Source organism: Oncorhynchus masou, chromosome 24 (assembly GCF_036934945.1).
Source record: "Oncorhynchus masou masou isolate Uvic2021 chromosome 24, UVic_Omas_1.1, whole genome shotgun sequence".
Classification (NCBI taxonomy): domain Eukaryota; kingdom Metazoa; phylum Chordata; class Actinopteri; order Salmoniformes; family Salmonidae; genus Oncorhynchus; species Oncorhynchus masou.
The window spans coordinates 92,217,944-92,230,615 of NC_088235.1; the positions used below are offsets into that span (position 1 = coordinate 92,217,944).

The 12,672-nt window shown below is 39.0% G+C and overlaps 1 long non-coding RNA gene across 1 annotated transcript; it reads right to left on the minus strand.

The window, feature by feature from the left end:
• Positions 1–534: 534 nt before the first annotated feature.
• LOC135511753 (uncharacterized) lies at positions 535–1,764 on the minus strand. Its single transcript, XR_010451310.1, has 2 exons — positions 1,416–1,764; positions 535–1,220 (listed from the first exon to the last, which is right to left on the minus strand). It is a non-coding gene; the product is annotated as an uncharacterized LOC135511753 (long non-coding RNA).
• Positions 1,765–12,672: the final 10,908 nt, after the last annotated feature.

Consider the following 12,672-nt stretch of genomic DNA (forward strand, 5'->3'; position numbering starts at 1 on the left):
TCTAAGATTCTTAGCCCCTCTGCTGTTTGTCTTCTGTTGCCCCGCACCCTCCGTATACATCCCAACTTTCACATATCTAGGATTAAACTGTTTTACAGCCCTTTGTCTCCTGATTTCTGTTGGTCTGTTGCCATTTCATCTTGTTTCATTTTGGTTCTGATCTTTCTGCCTGCCCTGATCATGCCTGCCGTTCTGTACCTGCCTGATTCTGACCTGGTTTATAAACCTCTGCCTGCCCTGACCCTGAGCTGTCTTCCGTCCTGTACATGTCGGACCTGGTTACAAACCTCTGCCTGTCCTTTGCCTGCCCCTGTGTTATAATAAATTGAGAACTAAACCATCCACCTCCTGTGTCTGCATCTGGGTCAAAACCTTTTTTTTCTTTGTCATTATGGGGTATTGTGTATAGATTGTTGAGGGGAATAAGGCTGCAATGTAACACAACGTGGAAAAAGTCAAGGGGTCCAAATACATTCCCGAGTGCACTGTATTTCCTGTTGGACACACTCTTAATAATGTAATACATTTACACACTTATCATAAATGTTTTTATTAGCTAGAATTTCAAGTGGTGACAATATCACAGACACTATCAAGAATGCAATATCATCTTGATAGGGTTTATTAAGCATATATTTTCCCAAATTACACAAGCCACTGATTCATTTTACAAATGTTTAAAAATTTAGGTTTTGGAGCAAATCTCTGGCTTGGATTGCAGAATAGATATTATTTTTCAGATATCTGTACTGCCTTATCTTCTGTTACTTGTTTACTTTGAGTAGCAACGTCAAATGTTGTTTTAGGCTTGTGATCTTTTCCCTGGTCATCGACCCAGATCTCTCCTGACTTGGCATACTTGATGGCTTTGTTAGCGGTGATGATGAAGGATCTAGGCTGTTCAATGAAATTAACCGCCTTGTAGTTTTGGAAGAGATATTCATTGTCGGTTTTTCCAGTGACAAACATGACCTCGAAGGCAGGGCAGTCGATGTAGTCTCTCGCTGGGATGAATTGGATGGAAACGTCTTTACTGCGAGCGAAGTTCAGCGTTGATGCTGTTGTAGCTTTGGCATGGATGTCCATGAGCCCTACACAGATTTCTCCACCAATGTCAACATGGGTGTCTTGGAGTTCCAACTTTGACTTTTTGCAGAAAATCTTAATGTTGTCGTCTGTTGCATTGGCAATGTGAGTACCTGTATTTCCCATTGCTGCAGCTGTGAGAAACATAATAATTATTTGATGAACAGTACACTAACAAAAATGTTATTGTTGTGATCTGTGAACTGACACTTTTAAACCACTGTAATCAAGTATAAAAAGCAGATATGCATAGAGAGGGAAAATGGGACAGAGGATTAATAAAGATAACACATCTGGATGAATTGGACAATTAGAAGAAGACTACTCACCTGGTTGGATTCAAAATCAGGCGATGAACTGAAGAGGGGTTTCAGAGTGTGATTCAGGAGCAATACCTCTATCTAGACACATCACTGGGTTTATATAGATCACATTCTTCCTCTTTTACTCTTTCTATCAGATTCTTGAGAAACAAGAAGTCTGGTTATGTCCTGATAAGAATTAAATCGTCTGCTGTTCTTCATCATCATTTGACTCTGTGATGAAAAACAAGTTGTTGCCAAAGTTTCAGAACTTGACTGCTGTACATTAGGGTTACAAATTAAATCTAACTATCATTAGTTGTTGTTACCTATGTGGGCTGGTCCATTTGAGATAAAACATACATTTGGAAGTTGAAATAATTTTATATTATAAGGTGTGAGTGAAATTTGACATTTATCTGAGTTGACTAAGGTTTGACAACTGAGCAGTTATTTTCAGTTGTGGGCAGTTGGACAATGACTTTTTTTGTCAAGTGACTGCAAGACTTGCAGCATACACAATGGTTAGATGATAAATTGTCTTTGAAGCAACTAAAAGTCCAACTATTATTTTTTTTGGGGGGGGTCTTGTTTCTCATATTAAATTAAGTAAAAGGGAGATTCAGCAACACTTGGAGGAAAATGGAATTAAATAAAAAAGAACCAACGCGGCATTGACCCTTCCCTCATATTACATTGAGAAAAGACTTGTACAAGACATCTTCCTACCCATATTTGACTATGGTAATGCAATGTATTGTAGTCACATCCCAAATTATTGGCACCTTTGATAAAGGTAAGAAAAAAAATACTGTATAAAATAGATAATGCAAATACTGATCTTTACACAAAAACAAGATACACTTGCCTGGTAGAGGACCCAAATCTATCACTGTTTCAGTGGTTTTAATTGTTACCATAATAGTGTGCAATTGGTATATTTGTCTCTTTTCATTTTCTGAGTTCTTTGGATGACGGATGGATTTTACATGTTGATAAGGGAATTTATGTTTAAAGGTAAAGAATTCCACCCTGAAGTGCAATTATGACATTATGTAACATATATAAAGAATAATTAGACAAACGTAACTATTAGTAATTATTAGATTCTGTAACATGTATAATGAATTAGAATGATGAACTTCAGTCTAATAAGGTTTGGTCGAGACAAGTAGAAATGTGTGTGTGTGTGTGACTAAGAAAATAGCGAGAACAATTAAACTGTGTATGACCTGGCTAGAACTCTCAGAAATTTGACGTGTTACCTCATTTTTATATCCCAGTGAAACAGAAAGCCATGAAAGGCCACAATACAGTTCCTTAAACTGAGATTAATTTTAAAAAGTAGAATGTTAATGCAGAGTACATTTTTGTTAATTGTATTTATAAGAATCATTAGGGTTGACAAATCATTTTGACACCTGTTTTTTTTTTTTTTGCTTGTTAAATAAAGCTTTTCTCTGAGCAATTGTTACACTATAAAATAGAATTTCCCCACAACAAAATTGCATACAAAACGACTATAGCTCCGTTTTTTTTGCTCATCTTTATCATGGGTGCCAATAATTTCAGATGTGACTGTATGTATGCATGCTGCTACCTCCACATTATGTGTTCAATCTTGACGTTGTTTATCATGTGCTCTTTTATTGCTAATGCTAAGTGTCTCACCCACCATTGTGTCACATGCCAGAGTATAGGCTGGACCTCACTAAACCACAAGAAGTTTACAGCACTGGTATCTGGCAATTCATCAGAAACTTCCTCCATATCGCCCTTCCTTATAAAATTTAGCATCTAGTTCAAGGAATTGGATACTTTTCAAAATTTCATATCCATGCACAGACATTGGAAAACCAGTGTTTGTTTTTACGGCCTATGGTCCTGGGGTTTGAGAAGTGAAAAATTATTCTTTAGTTGTTAATTTTCTTTAATTCTAAAGGTACAACCTCGATTCGAGCCAATGTCTTCAGAACTGAAGAAGTGGTTTGGAAGTGTGGCTCAGGAGCAATACCTACCTAGACAATCACTTGGTTTATATAGAACAATGGCGCCGGAGTAGATGGCTACCGTTTTATGGCCTCCTAACCAATTGTGCTATGGTGTGTGTTTTTTTTCACGTTATTTTGAACATAATGTTTCTGCCACTGTCTCTTATGACTTAAAAGAGCTTCTGGATATCAGGACAGCGATTACTCACCTCGTACTGGGCAAAGATTTTTCTTTAACGAGTCAGACGCAAAGGATTTATTTCAGACACCCGACAAGGCCCAAATCCCCATCATTCGCATGAGAAAGAGAGAGAGATATCCGCGACGTAGGTCGGGGTGCCTTGTAAGGATCCGACGGCGAATGGGTAATCTGCCTCTACCATCAGTCCTATTAGCCAACGTACAACCATTGGATAATGAAATAGACCAGCTACGATCACGAATATCCTACCAACAGGACATAAAAAAAACTGTAATATGTTATGTTCCACCGAGTCGTGGCTGAACTACGACATGGATAATATACAACTGCCGATGTTTACTCTACATCGGCAAGATAGAACAGCTGCCTCCAGTAAGACAAGGGGTGGCGGTCTTTGTAAATTTGTAGGCCACACTATTTACCTAAATAGTTTTCATCTATATATTTTGTAGCTGTCTATTTACCCCAACAAACCGATGCTGTCACTAAGACTGCACTCAATGAGCTGTATAAGGCCATAAGCAAACAAGAAAATGCTCATCCAGTGGCAGTGCTCCAAGTGCCCGGGGACTTAAATGCAGGGAAACTTAAAATCCTTTTTACCTTATTTCTACCAGCATGTTAAATGTGCAACCAGAAGAAAGAAAAAACTCCAGACCACCTTTACTCCACACACAGAAGTGTACAAAGCTCTTCCTCGCCCTCCATTTGGCCGATCTGACCATAATTCTATTCTCCTGATTCCTGCTTACAAGCAAAAACTAAAGCAGGAAGCACCAGTGACTCGTCAATAAATAAGTGGACAGATGACGCAGATGCTAAGCTACAGAACTGTTTTGCAAGCACAGACTGGAATATGTTCCGGGATTCTTCCGATGGCATTGAGGAGTACACCACATCCGTCACTGGCTTCATCAATAAGTGCATCGATGACGCCCCCACAGTGACTGTATGTACATACCCCAACCAGAAGCCAAAGATTACAGGCAACATCTACACTGAGCTCAAGGGTAGAGCTGCAGCTTTCAAGGAGTGGGACGCTAACCCGGACCCTTATAAGAAATCCCGCAATGCCCTCAGTGTCACACCCTGACCATAGTTTGCTTTGTATGTTTGTATGTTTTGTTTGGTCGGGGTGTGATCAGAGTGGGCATTCTATGTTGTGTGTCTAGTTTGTCTGTTTCTGTGTTTGGCCTGATATGGTTCTCAATCAGAGGCAGGTGTTAGTCATTGTCTCTGATTGGGAACCATATTTAGGTAGCCTGTTTGGTGTTGGGTTTCGTGGGTGATTGTTCCTGTCTCTGTGTTTGTTTGCACCAGATAGGCTGTTTGGGTTTTTTCACGTTTATTGTTTTTGTATACTGTTCGTGGTTTCAACTTTATCAAAGATGTATACAAGTAACCACGCTGCCTTTTGGTCCGCCTCTCCTTCAACTCAAGAAAACCGTTACACTCAGACAAACCACCAAAACATCAATTCAGGACTAAGATTGAATTGTACTATACCGGCTCTGACGCTCGTAGGATATGTCAGGGCTTGCAAACTATTACAGACTAGAAAGAGAAGCACAGCCATGAGCTACCCAGTGACACGAGCCAACCAGACGAGCTAAATTACTTCTATGCCTGCTTCGATGCAAGCGACACGTAAGCATGCATGAGAGCATCAGCTGTGCTGGACGACTGTGTGATCACACTCTCCGTAGCCAATGTGACTAAGACCTTTAAACAGGTCAACATTCACAAGGCCGTAGGGCAAGACAGATTACCAGGACGTGTACTCTGAGCATGCGCTGACCAACTGGCAAGTGACTTTACTGACATTGTCTCTGACTGAATATGGAATACCAACAGGTTTCAAGCAGACCACCATAGTGTTCTTGGGCACAGGGACTAAGGTAATCTGCCTAAATGACTACCGACCCGTAGCGTTCATGTCTGTAGCATGAAGTGCTTTGAAAGGCTGGTCATGGCTCACATCAACACCATTATCCCAGAAACCCTAGACCCCACTGAAATTCTCATTCCGCCCCAACAGATCCACAGATGATGCGATCTCTATTGCACTCCACACTGCCTTTTCCCACTTGGACAAAAGGAACACCTAACATGAGAATGCTATTCATTGACTACAGCACAGCTTTCAACACCATAGTGCCTTCAAAGCTCATCAAGCTAAGGACCCTGGGACTAAACACCTCCCTCTGCAATTGGATCCTGGACTTCTTGACGGGCTGCCCCCAGGTGGTAAGAGTAAGTAACAACACATCTGCCATGCTGATCCTCAACACGGGGGCCCCTCAGGGGTGTGAGCTCAGTCCCCTCCTGTATTCACTCTTCACCTATGACTGCATGGCCAAGCATGACTCCAACACCATCATTAAGTTTGCTGACGACACAACAGTGGCCTGATGCTGTGATGCATCACAAAATAATTGAACCTTCCTATTCTTATAGCTTCTACAGATTGTACATTTTTGCTAAAATAATTATTATATTATTGATTGATTATGGCTTTTTAAAATCACCCAGTATTGCTATCTGTAGTGTTAGTTCTAGGCAAATTTTGCAATTCTTCAGCCATTCCTGGACCTATGACCAAAAATGAGCTACATATGGACAATACCAAAATAAATGATCTAATGACTCTGCCCCCTCACAGCAGAATCTGCAGAGCTGGGAAGGTTGTATCCCCCATATATATATATATATATATATAAAACATTCTATTAGTTGCAAGAATTTTGTATAGTAAGTTATATTGAAAAATTCTAAGTTTTGAATCCGGCGTTGTTTTGAGTATCAATTCATAAACCATGTGCCATAGGATGGGTACATCAAATCTCTTCACAACTATTTTGCAATTTATATGGCACAGCTGTCAGTTTTTTGGTCCTTTCCCAGACTATTTGCATTGTCCCCTACCCCTCTTTTACGCTGTGGCTAGACTATGTTAATTATCTATGCATAGTTTAGCTCTACCTACATGTACACTATCGTTCAAAAGTTTGGGGTGACTTAGAAATGTCCTTGTTTTTGAAAGAAAATAAATTGTCCATTAAAATAACATCAAATTTATCAGAAATGCAGGGTAGACATTGTTAATGTTGTAAATGACTATTGTAGCTGGAAACGGCAGATTTATGAAAAATCTACATAGGCGTACAGAGGCACATTATCAACAACCATCACTCCTGTGTTCCAACGGCATGTTGTGTTAGCTAATCCAAGTTCTATTTAATTACATTTGAATTCATTTTTACTCCTTTTCCTCCCCAATTTTGTGGTATCCAAGTGGTAGGTATAGTCTTGTCTTACCGCTAAAACTCCCGTACGGACTCGGGAGAGGCGAAGGTCGAGAGCCATGCGACCTCCGAAACACAACAAAACCAAGCCGCACTGCTTCTTGACACAATGCCCACTTAACCCGGAAGCCAGTCGCACAACAAACGCTAATGCTCCAGATACTCAACTAGTCTAAAGAAGGTCAGTTTATTGCTTATTTAATCAGAACAACAGTTTTCAGCTGTGTTAACATAATTGCAAAAGGGTTTTCTAATGATCAATTAACCTTTTAAAATTATAAACTTGAATTAGCTAACACAACGTGTCTTTGGAACACAGGAGTGATGGTTGCTGTTAATGGGCTTCTGTACACCAATGTAGATATTCCATAAACAATCAGCCGCTTCCAGCTACAATAGTCATTTACAACATTAACAATGTCTACACTGTATTTCTGATCAATTTGATGCTATTTTGAGGACAAAAATGTGCTTTTCTTTCAAACACAAGGACATTTCTAATTGATCTCAAACTTTTGAACAGTAGTGTACATACAGTGGGGAGAACAAGTATTTGATACACTGCCGATTTTGCAGGTCTTCCTACTTACAAAGCATGTAGAGGTCTGTAAACACCCCAACTTCTTCCATTTTCTAATAATTGCGCCAACAGTTGTTGCCTTCTCACCAAGCTGCTTGCCTATTGTCCTGTAGCCCATCCCAGCCTTGTGCAGGTCTACAATTATATCCCTGATGTCCTTACACAACCCCTGGCCATGGCCATTGTGGAGAGGTTGGAGTCTGTTTGATTGAGTGTGTGGACAGGTGTCTTTTATACAGGTAACGAGTTCAAACAGGTGCAGTTAATACAGGTAATGAGTGGAGAACAGGAGGGCTTCTTAAAGAAAAACTAACAGGTTTGTGAGAGCCGGAATTCTTACTGGTTGGTAGGTGATCAAATACTTATGTCATGCAATAAAATGCTAATTGATAACTTAAAAATCATACAATGTGATTTTCTGGATTTTTGTTTTAGATTCCGTCTCTCACGGTTGAAGTGTACCTATGATAAAAATTACAGACCTCTACATGCTTTGTAAGTAGGAAACACTGCCGATTTTGCAGGTTATCAAATACTTGTTCTCCCCACTGTATTATCTCAATTACCTCAACTAACCTGTGCCACCGCACATTGACTCTGTACCGGTAGTCCCTGGATAGAGGCTTGCTACTGTTATTTAACTGCTGCTCTTCAATTTATTTTTATTTACACTTATTTATTTTTCTATTTTTTTACTTAACACTTATTTTTCTTAAAACTGTATTGTTGGTTAAGAGCTTGTATGTAAGCATGTCACTGTAAGGTCTACTACACCTATTGTATTCAGCGCATGTGACAAATAACATTTTATTTTGAGATCACCTTCTTCCTCCTTTATTCTTTCTCTAAGATTCTTGAGAAACAGGAAGTTGTGTCATGTCCTGATAAGAATTAAATTGTCTGCTGTTCTTCATCATCATTTGACTCTGTGATGAAAAACAAGTTGTTGCCAAAGTTTCAGAACTTGACTGCTGTACATTAGGGTTACAAATTAAATCTAACTGTCATTAGTTGTTGTTACCTATGTGGGGTGGTCCATTTGAGATAAAACATACATTTGGAAGTTGAAATAATTTTATATTATAAGATGTGAGTAAAATTTGACATTTATCTGAGTTGACTAAGGTTTATGACAACTGAGCAGTTATTTTCAGTTGTGGGCAGTTGGACAATGACTTTTTTGTCAAGTGACTGCAAGACTTGCAGCATACACAATGGTTAGATGATAAATTGTCTTTGAAGCAACTAAAAGTCCAACTATTATTTTTTTTTTTTTTTTGGGGGGGGTCTTGTTTCTCATTAAATTAAGTAAAAGGGAGATTCAGCAACACTTGGAGGAAAATGGAATTAAATAAAAAGAACCAACGCGGCATTGACCCTTCCTCATATTACATTGAGAAAAGACTTGAACAAGACATCTTCCTACCCATATTTGACTATGGTAATGCAATGTATTGTAGTCACATCCCAAATTATTGGCACCTTTGATAAAGGTACGAAAAAAATACTGTATAAAATAGATAATACAAATACTGATCTTTACACAAAAACAAGATAGACTTGGGTCCTCTACCAGGCAAGTGTATCACTGTTTCAGTGGTTTTAATTGTTACCATAATAGTGTGCAATTGGTATATTTGTCTCTTTTCATTTTCTGAGTTCTTTGCCTTTGGATGACGGATGGATTTTACATGTTTATAAGGGAATTTATATGTTTAAAGGTAATGACTAAAGAATTCCACCCTGAAACGCAATTAGGACATTATGTAACATATATAAAGAATAATTAGACAAACATAACTATTAGTAATTATTAGATTCTTTAACATGTATAATGAATTAGAATGATAAACTTCAATCTAATAAGGTTTGGTCGAGACAAGTTAAAATGTGTGTGTGTGTGTGTGTGTGTGTGTGCGTGTGACTAAGAAAATAGCGAGAACAATTAAACTGTGTATGACCTGACCTGGCTAGAACTCTGACAAACTTATGGCAGGAAAGGGAGTCCCATCAAGGTCCCTCTAATCTCGGGTGAATAGAACTGCCAGCTTGTTAGTGATAAACAGTGGTGAGAACTATGGGGAAGGATACATCCCACCTACTGTCTGTGTGTAGGTATGTGCGTAAGTAGGGAGGGAGGGAGTGAGTTATAAAATGACATGTTCTTTGTATTTTGACTTTAGAACTTTCTCGTGAATAACCTTTACGGACCTTTACGGAGTCTTTGCCTAATTATTATTAAACCCGGGGTCTTACAAACCTCGGGGATTGGTCAAAGCTTAAATAATTGTTAGTTATTATCATTGGGATTGAAAATTCTCATGACACATGTGTAACCTCATTTTTATACCCCAGTGAAACAAGAAGCCAGGAAAGGCCACAGTTCCTTAAACTGAGAATAATTTTTTTAAATACGGTGGCAAGAAAAAGTATGTGAACCCTTTTGAATTACCTGAACTTCTGCATAAATTGGTCATACAATTTGATCTGATCTTCATCTACAGTAAGTCACAACAATAGACAAACACGGTCTGCTTAAGCTAATAACACACAAACAATTATACGTTTTAATGTCTTTATTGAACACACCGTGTAAACATTCACAGTGCAGGGTGGGAAAAGTATGTGAACCCTTGGATTTAATAACTGGTTGACCCTCCTTTGGCAGCAATAACATCAACCAAACATTTTCAGCAGTTGTGATCAGACCTGCACAACGGTCAGGAGGAATTTTGGACCATTCCCCTTTACAAAACTGTTTCAGTTCAGCAATATTCTTTGAATGTCTGGTGTGAACCTCTCTCTTGAGGTCATGCCACAGCATCTCAATTGAGTTGAGGTCAGGACTCTGACTGAGCCACTCCAGAAGGCGTATTTTCTTCTGTTGAAGCCATTCTGTTGTTGATGTACTTATGTGTTTTTGGTTGTTGTCAACTTCTGTTGAGCTTCAATTGGCGGACAGATTGCCTTACATTCTCTTGCAAAGTGTCTTGCTTAACTTGGGAATTAATTTTTCTGTCGATGATCGCAAGCTGTCCAAACCATGATGCTCTTTTCACCATACTCTACAGTTGGGATGAGGTTTTGATGTTGGTGTGCTGTGCCTTTTTTCTCCAAACATAGTGTTGTGTTTCCAAACAACTCAACTTCAGTTTAATCTGTCCACAGAATATTTTGACAGTAGCGCTGTCGAACATCCAGATGCTCTTTTGCGAACTTCAGACGTGCAGCAATGTTTTTTGGACAGCAGTGGCTTCTTCCGTGGTGTCCTCCCATGAACACCATTCTTGCTTAGTGTTTTACGTATCGTAGACTCATCAAAATAATTATTAGCATCTTCAAGAGATTTCTGTAAGTCTTTAGCTGACACTCTAGAATTCTTCTTAACCTCATTGAGCATTCTGCTCTGTGCTCTTGCAGTCATCTTTGCAGGACGGCCACTCCCAGGGAGAGTAGCAACAGTGTTGAACTTTCTCCATTTATAGACAATTTGTCTTACCGTGGACTGATGAATATCAAGGCTTTTAGAGATACCTTTAACTGTTATAGAAATCCATATGATTTATATGTTTATGAAGGTAAGATAATGACTAAATGATTTATACTTTTAAAGTAATGGTAAAATAATAACTAACAGTATTCCACCCTGTCACTGTATCATGGAGTGAAATGTGTTTGAATCATAAGACAAGAATTCTTGAATGTATGTGCATAGAAAAAGAGGAACTGTCAGCAACACAACCCAACCAAGCCGCACTGCTTCTTAACAGAGCGCGCATCCAACCCGGAAGCCAGCCGCACCAATGTGTCGGAGGAAACACTGTGCACCTGGCGACCTGGTTAGCGCGCACTGCGCCCAGCCCACCACAGGAGTCAATAGTGCGCGATGAGACAAGGCTATCCCTACCGGCCAAAACCGACGCTAGGCCAATTGTGCCTCGAACAAAGGACTTCCCGGTCGCGGCCAACCCAGAGTCTCTGGTGGTACAGCTAGTGATGCAGTGCCCTAGGCCACTGCGCCACCCGGCAGGCCCTCAAGTCAAAAATTCTTAATCCTAGTTCTTCTGAGGTCTCTTTTGTTCGAAGCATGGTTCACATCAGGCAATGCTTCTTGTGAATAGCAAACTCAAATTGTGTGAGCGTTTGTTATAGGCAAGGCAACTCCAACCAACATCTTCAATCTTGTCTCATTGATTGACTCCAAATAGCTTTTGAAGAAATCATTAGCCTAGGGGTTCACATACTTTTTCCAACCTACATTGTGAATCTTTAAATTATATATTCAATATAGACAAGAAAAAGACAATTTGTGTGTTATTAGTTTAAGCTGACTGCATTTGTCTATTGTTGCGACTTAGATGAAGATCAGATCAAATGTTATGAGCAATTTATGCAGAAATCAAGATAATTCCAAAGGGTTCACATACTTTTTCTTGCCACTGTAGAATGTTAATGCAGAGTACATTTTATTAAATGTATTTATGATAATCATTAGGGGTGCCAACAATTTTGACACCTATCTTTTTGAAATTAGTTTTTTTAAACTTGTTAAATCCAATGTATTTCTCTGAGTAATTGTTTTACTATAAAATAATTTAATTCCTCACAACAAATTGTATACAAAAGGCCTACAGCTCAGTATTTTTTGCTAAACTTTATCAAGGGACGCAATAATTCCAGATGTGACTGTACAGTACATTCGGAAAGTACTCAGACCCCTTCACTTTTTCCACATTTTGTTACGTTACAGCCTTATTCAAAACGGATTAAATATAAAAAATCATCAATCTACACACAATACCCCATAATGACAAAGAAAAAACAGGATTGTAGAAGTTTTGCAAATGTATTAAAAATAAAAAACAGAAATACCTTATTTACATAAGTATTCAGACCCTTTGCTATGAGCCTTGAAATTGAGCTCCGGTGCATTCTGTTTCCATTGATCATCCTTGAGATGTTTCTACAACTCGATTGGAGTCCACCTGTGGTAAATTCAATTGATTGGACATGATTTGTAAAGTCAGACACCTGTCTGTATAAGGTCCCACAGTTGACAGTGAATGTCAAAGCAAAAACCAAGCCATGAGGATTGTATTGAGGCACAGATCTGGGGAAGGGTACCAAAAAATGTCTGCAGCATTGAAAGTCCCCAAGAACACAGTGGCCTCAACAATTCTTAAATGGAGCCAAGACACTTCCTAGA